Source organism: Otolemur garnettii, unplaced genomic scaffold (assembly GCF_000181295.1).
Source record: "Otolemur garnettii isolate 467f Iridium unplaced genomic scaffold, OtoGar3 scaffold00125, whole genome shotgun sequence".
Taxonomy (NCBI): domain Eukaryota; kingdom Metazoa; phylum Chordata; class Mammalia; order Primates; family Galagidae; genus Otolemur; species Otolemur garnettii.
The window spans coordinates 2,991,984-3,003,433 of NW_003852520.1; the positions used below are offsets into that span (position 1 = coordinate 2,991,984).

Sequence of the window (11,450 nt, forward strand, 5' to 3'; positions counted from 1 at the left end):
GCCAAAACATGGAAACAATCTAAATGCCTACCAACCCAGGAATGGAGTAACAAAGTGTGGTATATGTTTACTAGGGAATACTATTCAGCCATTAAAAAGATGGATACTTTGACTCCTCTTGTTAACCTGGATGAAAGTGGAACACATTATTCTTAGTAAAGCATCACAAGAATGTAGAAGCAAGAATCCTATGTACTCAATTTTGATATGAGGACAATTAATGACCTAGTACATGGTAGGGGTTAGGGGAATGGAGAGCAGAGAGAGAGAGAAGGAGGAAGAGGGGTTAGGGGAAAGGAAGAAGAGAGAGAAGGAAGGAGGGAGGAGGTGGGTGAAAGAAGAACAGAGTAAAGGGGGGAGGGGTTTGGAGTGTCCATGTGTAACATACCTTTTGGGGGCAATACTCAAGTATAGGAGGAACTTTACAAAAATGCAATCAGTGTACCCTGGTTTCTTGTACCCTCAATGAATCCCCAGCAGTAAAAAAAAAAAAAAGAAAAGAAAAGAAAAGAAAATTTATTAAAATTTTTTTCTCCTGTCAGGATGGCTTTTGCTGTATTCCACAGTTTTTGGTAGCTTGTGTCTTCATTGTTGTTATGCTAAAGAAAGTTAATAATTTCCTTTTTTATTTATTCCCCCACTCAACTGTCACTCAGCATAAGGTTGTTTGATTTCCCTGCCTTTGTGTGGGGTTGAAAGATTCTGTTGGAGTTGAATTCCACCTTTATTGTCATGATCTGAGAAAATACAAGGTAAAATTTCAATTCTTTTATTTCTTTGTGAGGTTTTTTTGTGTCCTAGGATATGATCAATTTTGGAGAATGTTCCATGGTCTGATAAGAAGAATGTATATTCTTTAGCTTTGAGATGGAGTGTCCTATATATGTCTTGAAGCACAGTTGTTTCAGGGTCTCATTTAAGTCCCTTATGTTTTTGTTTAATTTCTGTTTGGAGTATCTGTCCAGCTCTGTGAGTTGAGTGTTAAATTTCCCTGTTATTATGGTGTTATAGGATATTATATTGCTCAGACCAATTAAGGTCTGTTTCAATAATCTGGAAGCATTTAAGTTAGTTTTTATAAATATTTAGAATTGAAATGTCTTCTTATTGTATTTTTCCCTTGGCCCATATGAAGTGTCCATCTTTTTCTTTTTTGACTTTCACTGCTTTAAATTCACTTGTATCTTAAAGTAAGATCTCAAGCCCTCTTTTCTTCTGAATTCCATTTGCCTGAAAAATTATCTTCCAACTCTTCACTCCGACTTTTAATTTGTCTTTGAGGCTGTGTGTTTTCTGGAGACAGCAAATGGCTGTTTTTTTTTTTTTTTTTTTTTTTTTTTTTGGCCAGGGCCAGGTTTGAATCCACCATCTCCAGTATATGGGGCCAGTGCCCTTCTCCTTTCAGCCACAGGCACTGCCCAGCTTGTGTTTTCTTCATCCAATCAGTCAGTCTATACCACTTAGGTGGGGGTTTCAAGACTTTAACATTTATTGAGGTAATTAATAAGTGTGGTACCATTATGTTCATCTTATTTTTTGAATTATTGTGAAAGCTAGGTTTTGTCCTTTAGTTTCTGGGTTCTTACTTTGCTAGTGGTCCATTGTGATGGTCATTGTGTAGAACAGGTTGAAGTAGTTCCTGTAGGCTGGTCTTGTTGTGGCACATTTCCTCAGTGCTTGCATATCAGTAAAAGATATGATTTCTCCATCAGTTTTAAAGTTTAGCTTAGCAGGATATAGAATTCTGGGAAGGAAGTCGATTTGGTTAAGTAGATTAAAGGTAGATGACCGTTGTGTTCTGGCTTGCAAAGTTTCTTTTGAAAAGTCTGCAGTCACCCTGATGGATATTCCCAAGTAGGTGAATTTGAGCTTACTCCTTGCAGAAATTTTTCTCTTGCCTTGACTTCAGACAGATTCATCACAATGTGTCTTGGAGAAGCTCTATTTGAGTTGACACAACTCAGGGTCCAATATCCCTCTTAAAGGAGTGTGTCAGAATCCTTGGTGATATTTGGGAAATTTTCATTTGTAATATTCTCTAGTATGGCTTCCATTATTCTGTTACATTCTTCTTCCCCTTCTGGGATACCTATAACTCATGTGTTTGGATCCTTAATGATGTCCCATAATTCCATCAGTGAATGTTCTGCTTTCGCTCTCTGTTTTTCTGCCTCTATAACTATCTGAGTAATTTCAAGAGCTTTGTCCTCTACCTCTCAGATTTTTTCTTCTGTATAGTTTAATCTGTTTTTGGTACTTTCTACTGAATCTTTAAGTTCCCTAATTGCTTCAATTCCTTCTGTTCTGCTATACCCTTTCTATATTTTTCGTATCATTCATCTCTTATTTGATTCTGTTTTCAGATTTCCTTTTGGTTATTTTCCAACTTCTCAGCAATTTCCTTCATTGTTTTTATCATCTGTATTTTAAGTTCCCCTTCTGTCATTTCTAGCATTTCATTATAGGTGGAATCCTCTGCAGTAGCTAACTCCTGGTTCCTTGCGGGGGTGGGGGGTTGCTCTGGTCTGTTTTTTTCATTTTGCCAGGATTATTCTGCTGTTTCTTCCTCATGAGTGTTTTCTTGCCCTAATTTTCCTTTCACTTCCTCTTGCTATTTAAGTTACTGTGCCTCTGACCTGAGGTTTTTTTTTTTTTTTATTGAACGGTAACTATGTACATTAATGCACTTCTAGGGTACAGTGTGGGGTTTTCACATGCAATCTGAAATACTTCCATCAACTCTGACCTGAGGTTTTGATGAACCCTTTGATACTGGATGAAAAGGATGAGAATATTGATGAGGAAGAAGGGGGAAATGTTAAAAAAAAGAAAAGGAGAAAGAAGGGGGGTCAGTACAAGGGAATACTGAGAAGGCACAGAAAGAGGGAGATGGGAGTAATAAAGGTATACAGTAGGGTCTTTTGACCCACACCTTAACCCCCCCAACCTCTCGGGATGCTGGGTTGGGTGGTTCTCTTGAGGTCAGCAGCTCTTTTCCAGCCTGAGCATACATGGTATCCCACTTCCACCAAATAAAGAGGAAAAACAAAAATAGTATGAACTAAACCAAAACAAACTGAAAACCTTATAGGATAAAATTGGGGGAAAAACAAAATAACAGGCAGAAATACTAGCTAAATGAAGTTATTATTATTAAATAAGGCAACAGTGGAAAATTATATTTACACCAGAAAAATGAAGAAAGGAAAAAAGAAAAATCTAGGGGGAAAATGTTGAAATTAAAAAAAAAAAAAACCAGAATCAAGAACAAAGCAGTATATATATCTTGCTGAGTATTGACTGAGCAACAGGTGATCTTCTGGGGTATGAGATGCTAATCACAAAGCTGATACAGGTGTATACAATGAGGACTAGAGGCCTCTGCTCACTTCTTTGCCCTCAAACTCCATAAGGTTGAGAACCTGAGTCTCTCCACAGGCTGCTTAAAAGACATTATAAACCATTAACCTTGGCTAAGCAGAGGCTTTCCCAGGAATGCACATGTCGCTGGTATCCCCCTTGAAGTGTCTGCCTGCTATTCAAGTGTGCCTAAAGCAGCCTCACTCTATGCCCCTGAGGGCCAACACTGCAAGGCAGTTCTTCCACTGCCAAATACTAAACCTCCACTTTTGCCCAGTGTCTCAGTCCCTGTATTTGGTGCTGCTCACCATCACTAGATCACTTGCCTAAGGTTTTCCAGCTTGGGTCTCACTCTTTGACACTGTGGGCGGAGCCTGCAGGACAGCTCTCCTACAATGGCTGCATGTAGCCTACAGCCAAACAATGATAGCTCTGTTCTGGCCCAGCACCTCAGGCCCAGACTGTATAATGCTTAAAGTCACATGCACTCTTGCTCAAATTCTCCCAAGGTAATTCAACCGAGTGCCCAAGTCTCAAAAAACAGAACAACCCACAGGGAAGGCCTTCCCTGTCTGTAATCTTGTTGCTGTTGTACCTACAACTACAGCAGGTACCACAGCCTCAGACCAAATGAACACAACCATTTATCACTTCTCCACTGCTTTTGTCCTCTTCCTGGAGTACAGAAGTCTCTCACTGTCTCCCTGAATCCCCAAAGGGATGTTTCTAGGCTGAGCCCACAAGCCAGAGGTACCTTGAGTCTTCTCTCCCCAATCTCACCACGTCTGTTTGCAAAGGAGCTTTTACTCTGCCACTATCTTGCTCCTCCCCTCCCTTTTTCCATTTCTTTTGTGTTTTATTTTTATTTTTTTTGTAGAGACAGAGTCTCACTTTATTGCCCTCAGTAGAGTGCTGTGGTGTCACACTGCTCACAGCAACCTCCAACACCTGGGCTTAGGTGATTCTCTTGCCTCAGCCTCCTGAGTAGCTGGGACTACAGGCAACCGCCACAATGCCCAGCTACCTTTTAAATTTCTTTAAGGTGATTCATTAGGTTATTGAGGTACTCTCTTTCTGTTTTTCAGATGTGGGTATATAATGTGATAAATTTCCCTCTTAGGGTTGCTTTTGCAGTGTCCTCCAGGTTTTGGTAGCTTGTGTCTTAATTGTTATTCTTAAGGATTTCTTTTTCCATCTCTTCCTCAATTGAACTGTCATTCAGCATAAGATTGTTTAGTTTCCATGCCTTTGTGAGGGGATGACAGCTTTTGTTGGAGTTGAGTTCCACCTTTATTGTCTCATAGTCTGATAAGATACTAGGTATAATTTCAATTCTTTTGATTTTGTTTAGGTTTGATTTGTGTCCTAGGATATGATCTACTTTGTAGAATGTTCCATAGGCTGATAAGAAGAATGTATATTTTTTAGCTTTGGGATGGTGTGTTCTGTATATGTCTTTTAAGGACAGTTGTTATAGGGTCACATTTAAGTCCATTGTATCTTTGTTTAGTTTCTGCTTAGAGGATCTGTCCAGCTCTGTAAGAGAAGTACTTAAGTCACCTACTATTATGGTGTTGTAAGATATCATATAGCTCAGACTAATTTAGGTCTTTTTAATAAATCCAAGAGCATTTAAGTTGGGTGCATAAATATTTGGAATTGAAATGTCTTCTTGTATTTTTCCCCTGAGCAATGTGACGTATCCATCTTTTTATTTTTTGCCTTTAGTTGCTTTAAATACACATTATCTGAAAAAAGATTGAGATCCTTCTTTTCTTCTGATTATAATTTGCCTGAAAAATTGAGTCTTACTTTGTCCTTCAACCTGAGTCTTACTTTGTCCTTTGAGGCTAGGTGTGTTTCCTGGAGATAGCATATGAAGGGCTTGTGCTTTGTTAGCCAATCTGCTGGCCTATGCCTCTTAAGTGGGGAATTCCATCTATTACCATTTATTGAGAGAATTGACAAGTATGGTGGAGTTCTATTTTTGGGAAAGTTCATTGCTTCATTTTCTTTTTTGTGTCCGTGTGGAAGCTAAGATGTGTCTTTTAGTTTCTGGGTGTTTAGAACAGGTCTAAGTATTTCCTTTAGAGCTGGTCTTCTTGTGGCAAACCTCCTCAATGTTTGCGTATTATGAAAACATTTGATTTCTCTAACAATTTTAAAGCTTAGCTTAGTGGGCTATAGAATTCTGGATTGAAAATTGTTTTGTTTAAGTAAGGCAAAGGTAGATGACCATTCTCTTCTGGATTGAAAAGTTTCTTTTGTTAAGTCTGCTTTCACTGTGATGGACTTGCCCCTGTAGATCAGTTGGCATTTACTTTTGGCTTCTTGAATAATTTTCTCTTTAGTCTTGACTGTGCACAGATTCATGACAATGTGTCTTGGAGAAACTCTTTTTGAGTTGAGATGACCTAGAGTTCAATGTCTCCCTGAAAGGAGTGTTTCAGAATCTTTGGTGATAGTTGGGAAATTTTTATTTATGATATCCTCTAGTAGAGCTTCCATTCCTCTGGAGGCTTTCTTCTCCTTCTCGGATATCTACAATTTGTATTTTTGTATGTTTTATGAAGTCCCGTTATACTCTCAGTGAACATTCTGCTTTCTCCTTTTCTGCCTTTTTAACTACCTGTGTTAGTTCAAGAGCTTTATCCTTTAGCTCTTAGGTTATTTCTTCTAAATGTTCTAATCTGTTTTTGATACTTTCTCCTGCATCTTTAAGTTCCTTGAGTGATTGTTTCAGTTTCTTAAGCTCCATTATATTCTTTCTATATTCTTCATATAGTTCATCCCAAGTTTGATTACTTTTTTGTATTTCCTTTTTGTTATTTTCCACTTTCTCAGCAATTTCCTTCATTGTTTTTAACATTTATATTTTAAATTCCCTTTCTTCCATTTCTGACATTTCAGTATAGGTAGAATCTTCTGCTGTGCTACTTCATGATACTTTTTTGAGGGGCAGGTGCTCTGTTCTGATTTTTCATTTTACCAGAATTTTTCTCTTGTGTTTTCCTTATGAGTGTTTTCTTTTTGTGCATTTCCTTGCCCTACTGTTTCCTTTCACTTTGTGTTCCTTTCTAAATTACCTTGTCTCTGATCTAAAATGTTGAAGTGACACCAAAAGAAAGAAAAGAATGAAGAGGTATAAGGGATAAAAGACTAAAAAAGCAAAAGGAAAAAGGGAGTAAAAGGTAAGATTGGGAAGAATAAAAGAGAAACAGAAAGAAAGAGTGTTAATAGTGGTGTACAGTAGGGTGCTTTGACCAACATCCACAATTCCCAACCTCTGGTCATCTGGGATTGGTGGTTCCCTTGAGATCAGGAGCTGTTTGCCAGCCTGAGCAGACACAAGACCCCACCTCCACCAAATAGAGATGAAAGACAAGAATACTATAAAAAAATTAATTAATAAAATTAGGTGAAAATAAGTAACAGGAACAGAAAAACTAGTAAAAGTGGAATACTCACTATTGAAGACGGTAACAATTAAAAATTATAATTACAAGAGAAAAAAGCAAAAGAAAAATCTAGGGGAAAAGTTGAGAAAAGTATATTTATAAAAGGAACACACACACACACACATATACCTATCTTTCTGTATATTGCCTGGTCAACATGTGATCTTCTGAGGCATGAGATATTAATCATGATGCTGATGCACCTGTATAAGATAGAGGCTAAATGCCTCCGTTTTGTCAAAGAGACCTAGTCCTATCTTCCTGATTTCTTTGCCCTCAATCTATACAGGGCTGGAAGTCTGAAGCTCTCCTCATCCTCTTTAATAGACATGCCTTAACTTTCGAGACCATGTACTTTGGCCATGCAGTGGATTTCCCAGGAAAGTGTGTGTCACTCAGATCTTCCCACCAGTGGCTGCCCAACTTATCAGGCATGTAGGAACCAGGCTCACAATAGGACCCTGAGGGCTTATCCTGCAAGGCAGCTTTCCTACAAAGACTGCACCTGACCTGCAGCCTAAGAATGAACACTACACTCCCCCTGCCTGGTGGCTCAGTCCTTGCCCCTGGGTGCTATTCAAGATCACCTGCTCACTTGCCCAAGCTCCCCAAAGTAAACTCCATCAAGTGCCCAGGTCTAAAAAATAAAATAAAAAATCCTGCATGGCAGATATTCTCTATCTGAAAACTGCAGACATTGCTGGACAGGGTGCTCTGCCATCACACAAGTGCCTACCCTTTGGCCACTTCTCCACTGCTTCTGACCTCATCTTGGGATACTGAAATCTCCTGCTGCCTCTCTGTGCCCCAAAAGGGATATTTCTGGGTACAATCCACCAGCCAGAGGTGGTTAGAGTTCTTTCTCCCCATTCTCACCATTTGCAGCTGCAAAGGAGCCATCTCTGGGTTTGCCATCTTGTTCCATCTCCTATTTTTGATCAAATTAATAATATTTAAAATTTTTTGTGACACACCTAAGATCCTCTCATGAAACACTGGTTGAAAATTACTGTGCTTACTAATAATGAACAATGCACAAAGGAAACTATGAAAACAGTATTATTTACAACATTACTAATAACCATAAAATACTTAAGGAATAATCTTATCCAAGGAAGCTTAAGAATTCCACACTGAAACTTATGAAACATTAATGAAGGAAATTAAAGAAGACCTAAGTAAATAAAAAGACTTCCATGAATTACAAGGTTTAATATCATTAAGATGACAATTCTACTCAAAGTGATCCATAAGTGCAATGCAATTCTGATAAAAATTCTAAACTCCCAATCCACTCCTCCTCCTCTTCTTAGTCTGGAAGACTACCCCCTGTAAACTTCCGAGCATTTGGCAGATTTTTTGCTAGGGTGGGGCATCTCATGAGCTGTGGGACAGTTGTGCTGAAGCTATAACTTTAATAAAGGTGGAGAGTCACAAGGGGAGAGAGACTTGCCCCATGTTGGAAAGAGCATAGCTCAGGTCCTGTGCTACCGACCACTGGGGACTATGGCCCACTAGCTCTGTAGCTCAGCAGCCTATGGTGGGCACCTCAGCTCCCCACAGGGCTCCTGTGACCAGTAGCCCTCAGTGGCGACTCCTGCTCAGCTCCTGCAACCTGTGGCCCATGGCTGATGACTCCCACCTGGCTCCTGTGACTCATGTCCCCAGGCTGACAACCCTCAACTGGCTCCTGTGTCCTGCAGCCAATGAACAGCAACTCCCTCTCAGCACCTGTAACCCATGTGGCCCACGGTCTGCGACTCTGGCTCCTGAGACCCAAGGTCCATGGCCAGCAACTCCTGCTGGACCCCTGTGACCCACATCCTATGGCCAGTGACTCCCGTCCAGCTCTAGTGACCTGTGGCCTGTAGCCAGAAAATCCTGCCTGGGGCCCTGTGATTAGCGACTGCTGCCTGCAACTCCTGACCCATGGTCCGAGGCTAGCGACTCAGGCCTGGCTCCTGTTACTCTTGCAGCTCATGGCCAGAGACTCTTCCCTCTAGCTCCTTGCCTAGCTACTGAGACCCGCAGCTGGTATATGGTGACTCCCACCCAGCCCCTGTGATGCATGGGCCCAGGGACTCCCACCTGGCTCCTGCCACCTGTGCCAGGGGCCAGAAACCCCACTCTTTGGCTCCCTGCTCAGCTTCTGAGACTCATGGCCCAGGGTCAATGACTCCTGCCAAGCTACAGCAATCCCTGAGACTCCTGAGGTTGGTGAATTCGCCCTCTGGCTTCCTACCTGGCTAGTGAAGCATGAGACTGAGATTAGTGGCTCCAGCCTCTAGTTCCCCTCCTGTCTCCTATGATCCTTTGGGCCAGTGGCAATGCCATCCAGCTCCCTGCCAGCTCCTGTGACTTGCAAACAGCAGTACCCCAGACCTGTGGCACCACCCCCCGAAAGTGGCAGTGCCACCCCTGATGGTAGTGGCAGCTTCATGGTCCCTCTCACTGAAGTCAAACTGAGCTGACAGTGGACCTCTGTGCCTAGATGCTGAAGACCTTTTGAACTCTTCAACCTGGTAGGTGTTTGTGTCCACTGGTACAATTGGTGTGGAACCCTTGACCTGGGCTGATCACACAAGGACCCACCAATGCTCTACCCTGGTTGTCTTCTTGTGGGATTCTCCCCTTCAAATTGTCACCTTCAGGGGATGGGGAGTCTTATTTGCTTTTGTATCTCCACAGCTGAGATTTAAGCCTAAAGCCACTGATTCACTAGTTAAATCTGAGACTACTTAAATAACAATCAGTGCCATCTAGCTCCACCACACCAAGCATTTGCCCAGAGTTTCTGGCTGTAGTACAGAATGGGACCTTTGTAAAGCTCTAAGGTAAAAGTCACAATCGCCAGTCCCAGCTCTTTGGTAAAGAGCCGGTTAATTAAAACTCCAGAAGCCTTGAATTCAATTTCACCTTGCCAGCTTCTCTAGCCAAATGGTGAAAAATTATCATGGGGCAGAATCAGTGGAAAAACTCTGGCAACATGAATAATCAGAATCAATTAACTTTCCCAAGGAATGACAAAAGAGACACAACAGAAGATCCCATTCATAAACAAATGGCTGAAATGTCAGAAATCGAATTCAGAATTTGGACTGCAAATAAGATTAACAGAATAGAGGTAAAGATGGAATAAGAAATTCAAGGGGCAATTCAAAAGTTGTCTCAAGAATTCAATTAATTTAAAGACAAAATTACCAAAGATTTTGACACAGTGAAGGAAGAACTTTCAGCCCTCAAAGATCTGAGAAATACAGTAGAATCCCTAAGTAACAGAATGGAACAGGCAGAAGTAAGGATCTCTGATGTTGAGGATAAAGCCTTTGAATGCTCCCAAACACTCAAAGAAGATGAGAAGTGGAGAGCAAAAATGGATCATTCCCTGAAAGAACTACGGGACCACTCCAAAAGAGCAAACATTCACCCCATAGAAATCCCCGAAGGAGAAGAGGATGGTCTGAAAGGCACAGATACTCTATTCTAAGAGATAATGGAGGAAAACTTCCAAAGCATGGTAAGAGATACTGAACTTCTGATAGCAGATGGTTTCAGAACTCTAGCATGACTCAACCCAAATAGAGCATCTTCTAGACACCTTATAACTAGGTTCACCAAGGTTACTATGAAGGAGAAAATCCTGCAAGAAGCCAGATGTATGAAAATCATAACCTACAAGGGGAAGAATATTAGAATGACTGCAGATCATTCTGCTGAAACTATTTAAGCCAGAAGAGTCAGAAGAGGATGGGCATTGACCTTCAATATCCTAAAAAAAAAAAATAATAACTTTCAGCCCATAATAATGTACCTAGCTACATTGAGCTTCATTTATGATGGAGAAGTTAAATACTTTAATTACATCACAAGTTGAAGAAATTTGCCATAACCAAACCAGCTCTTCAGGATATTCTTAGACTCATGCTTGATAATGACCAGCACAATGTTCTACCACCAAAGTAAACTCACTCTGAAATTCTTGACCAAAACCCAGTTTCCACAGTGGTGAAAAGATTCAATATGTCCACTGGACTTTTGAAAAACTTGACACCCAAAATACTACCAGACTTATCAATAATCTAAATTAATGTGAATGGCTTAAACTGTCCTCTTAAGAGGCACAGGTTGGATGACTGTATACAAAACTCAGGCCAGATATCAGCTGCATACAAGAATCTCATCTTACCTTAAAAGATAAATATAGAATCAGGGTGAAGGTATGGGCATCTGTAATGAAGGAAAATGGAAATCAGAAAAAAGCAAGAGTGGCAATTTAATTTACAGATACACTAGGCTTTAAACCAATAAAAGTAAAGAAAGATAAGAATGGTCACTTCATATTTGTTAAGGAAGACACTCAACATGATGAGATTTAAATTATTAACATTTATGCACCCAACGAGAATGCTCTTCAATTTATAAGAGAGACTCTAACAGACATGAGCAACTTGATTTCCTCCAGCACCATAATAGTCAGAGATTTTAACACCCTTTTGGCAGTGTTGGATAGATCCTCCAATAAGAATCTAAGCAAAGAAATTTTAGACTTAAGCATTCAGCAATAGGATTTAACAAATAGCTACAGAACATTTCATCCTAACAAAACTAAATACACATTCTTCTCATCAGCTA

The 11,450-nt window shown here is 40.4% G+C and overlaps 1 pseudogene; it reads left to right on the top strand.

Moving 5' to 3' along the window:
* The window catches only part of LOC100946242, a 58,268-nt pseudogene extending 49,579 nt beyond the window's left edge, over window positions 1-8,689 (top strand).
* The last annotated feature ends 2,761 nt before the right edge of the window (window positions 8,690-11,450 follow it).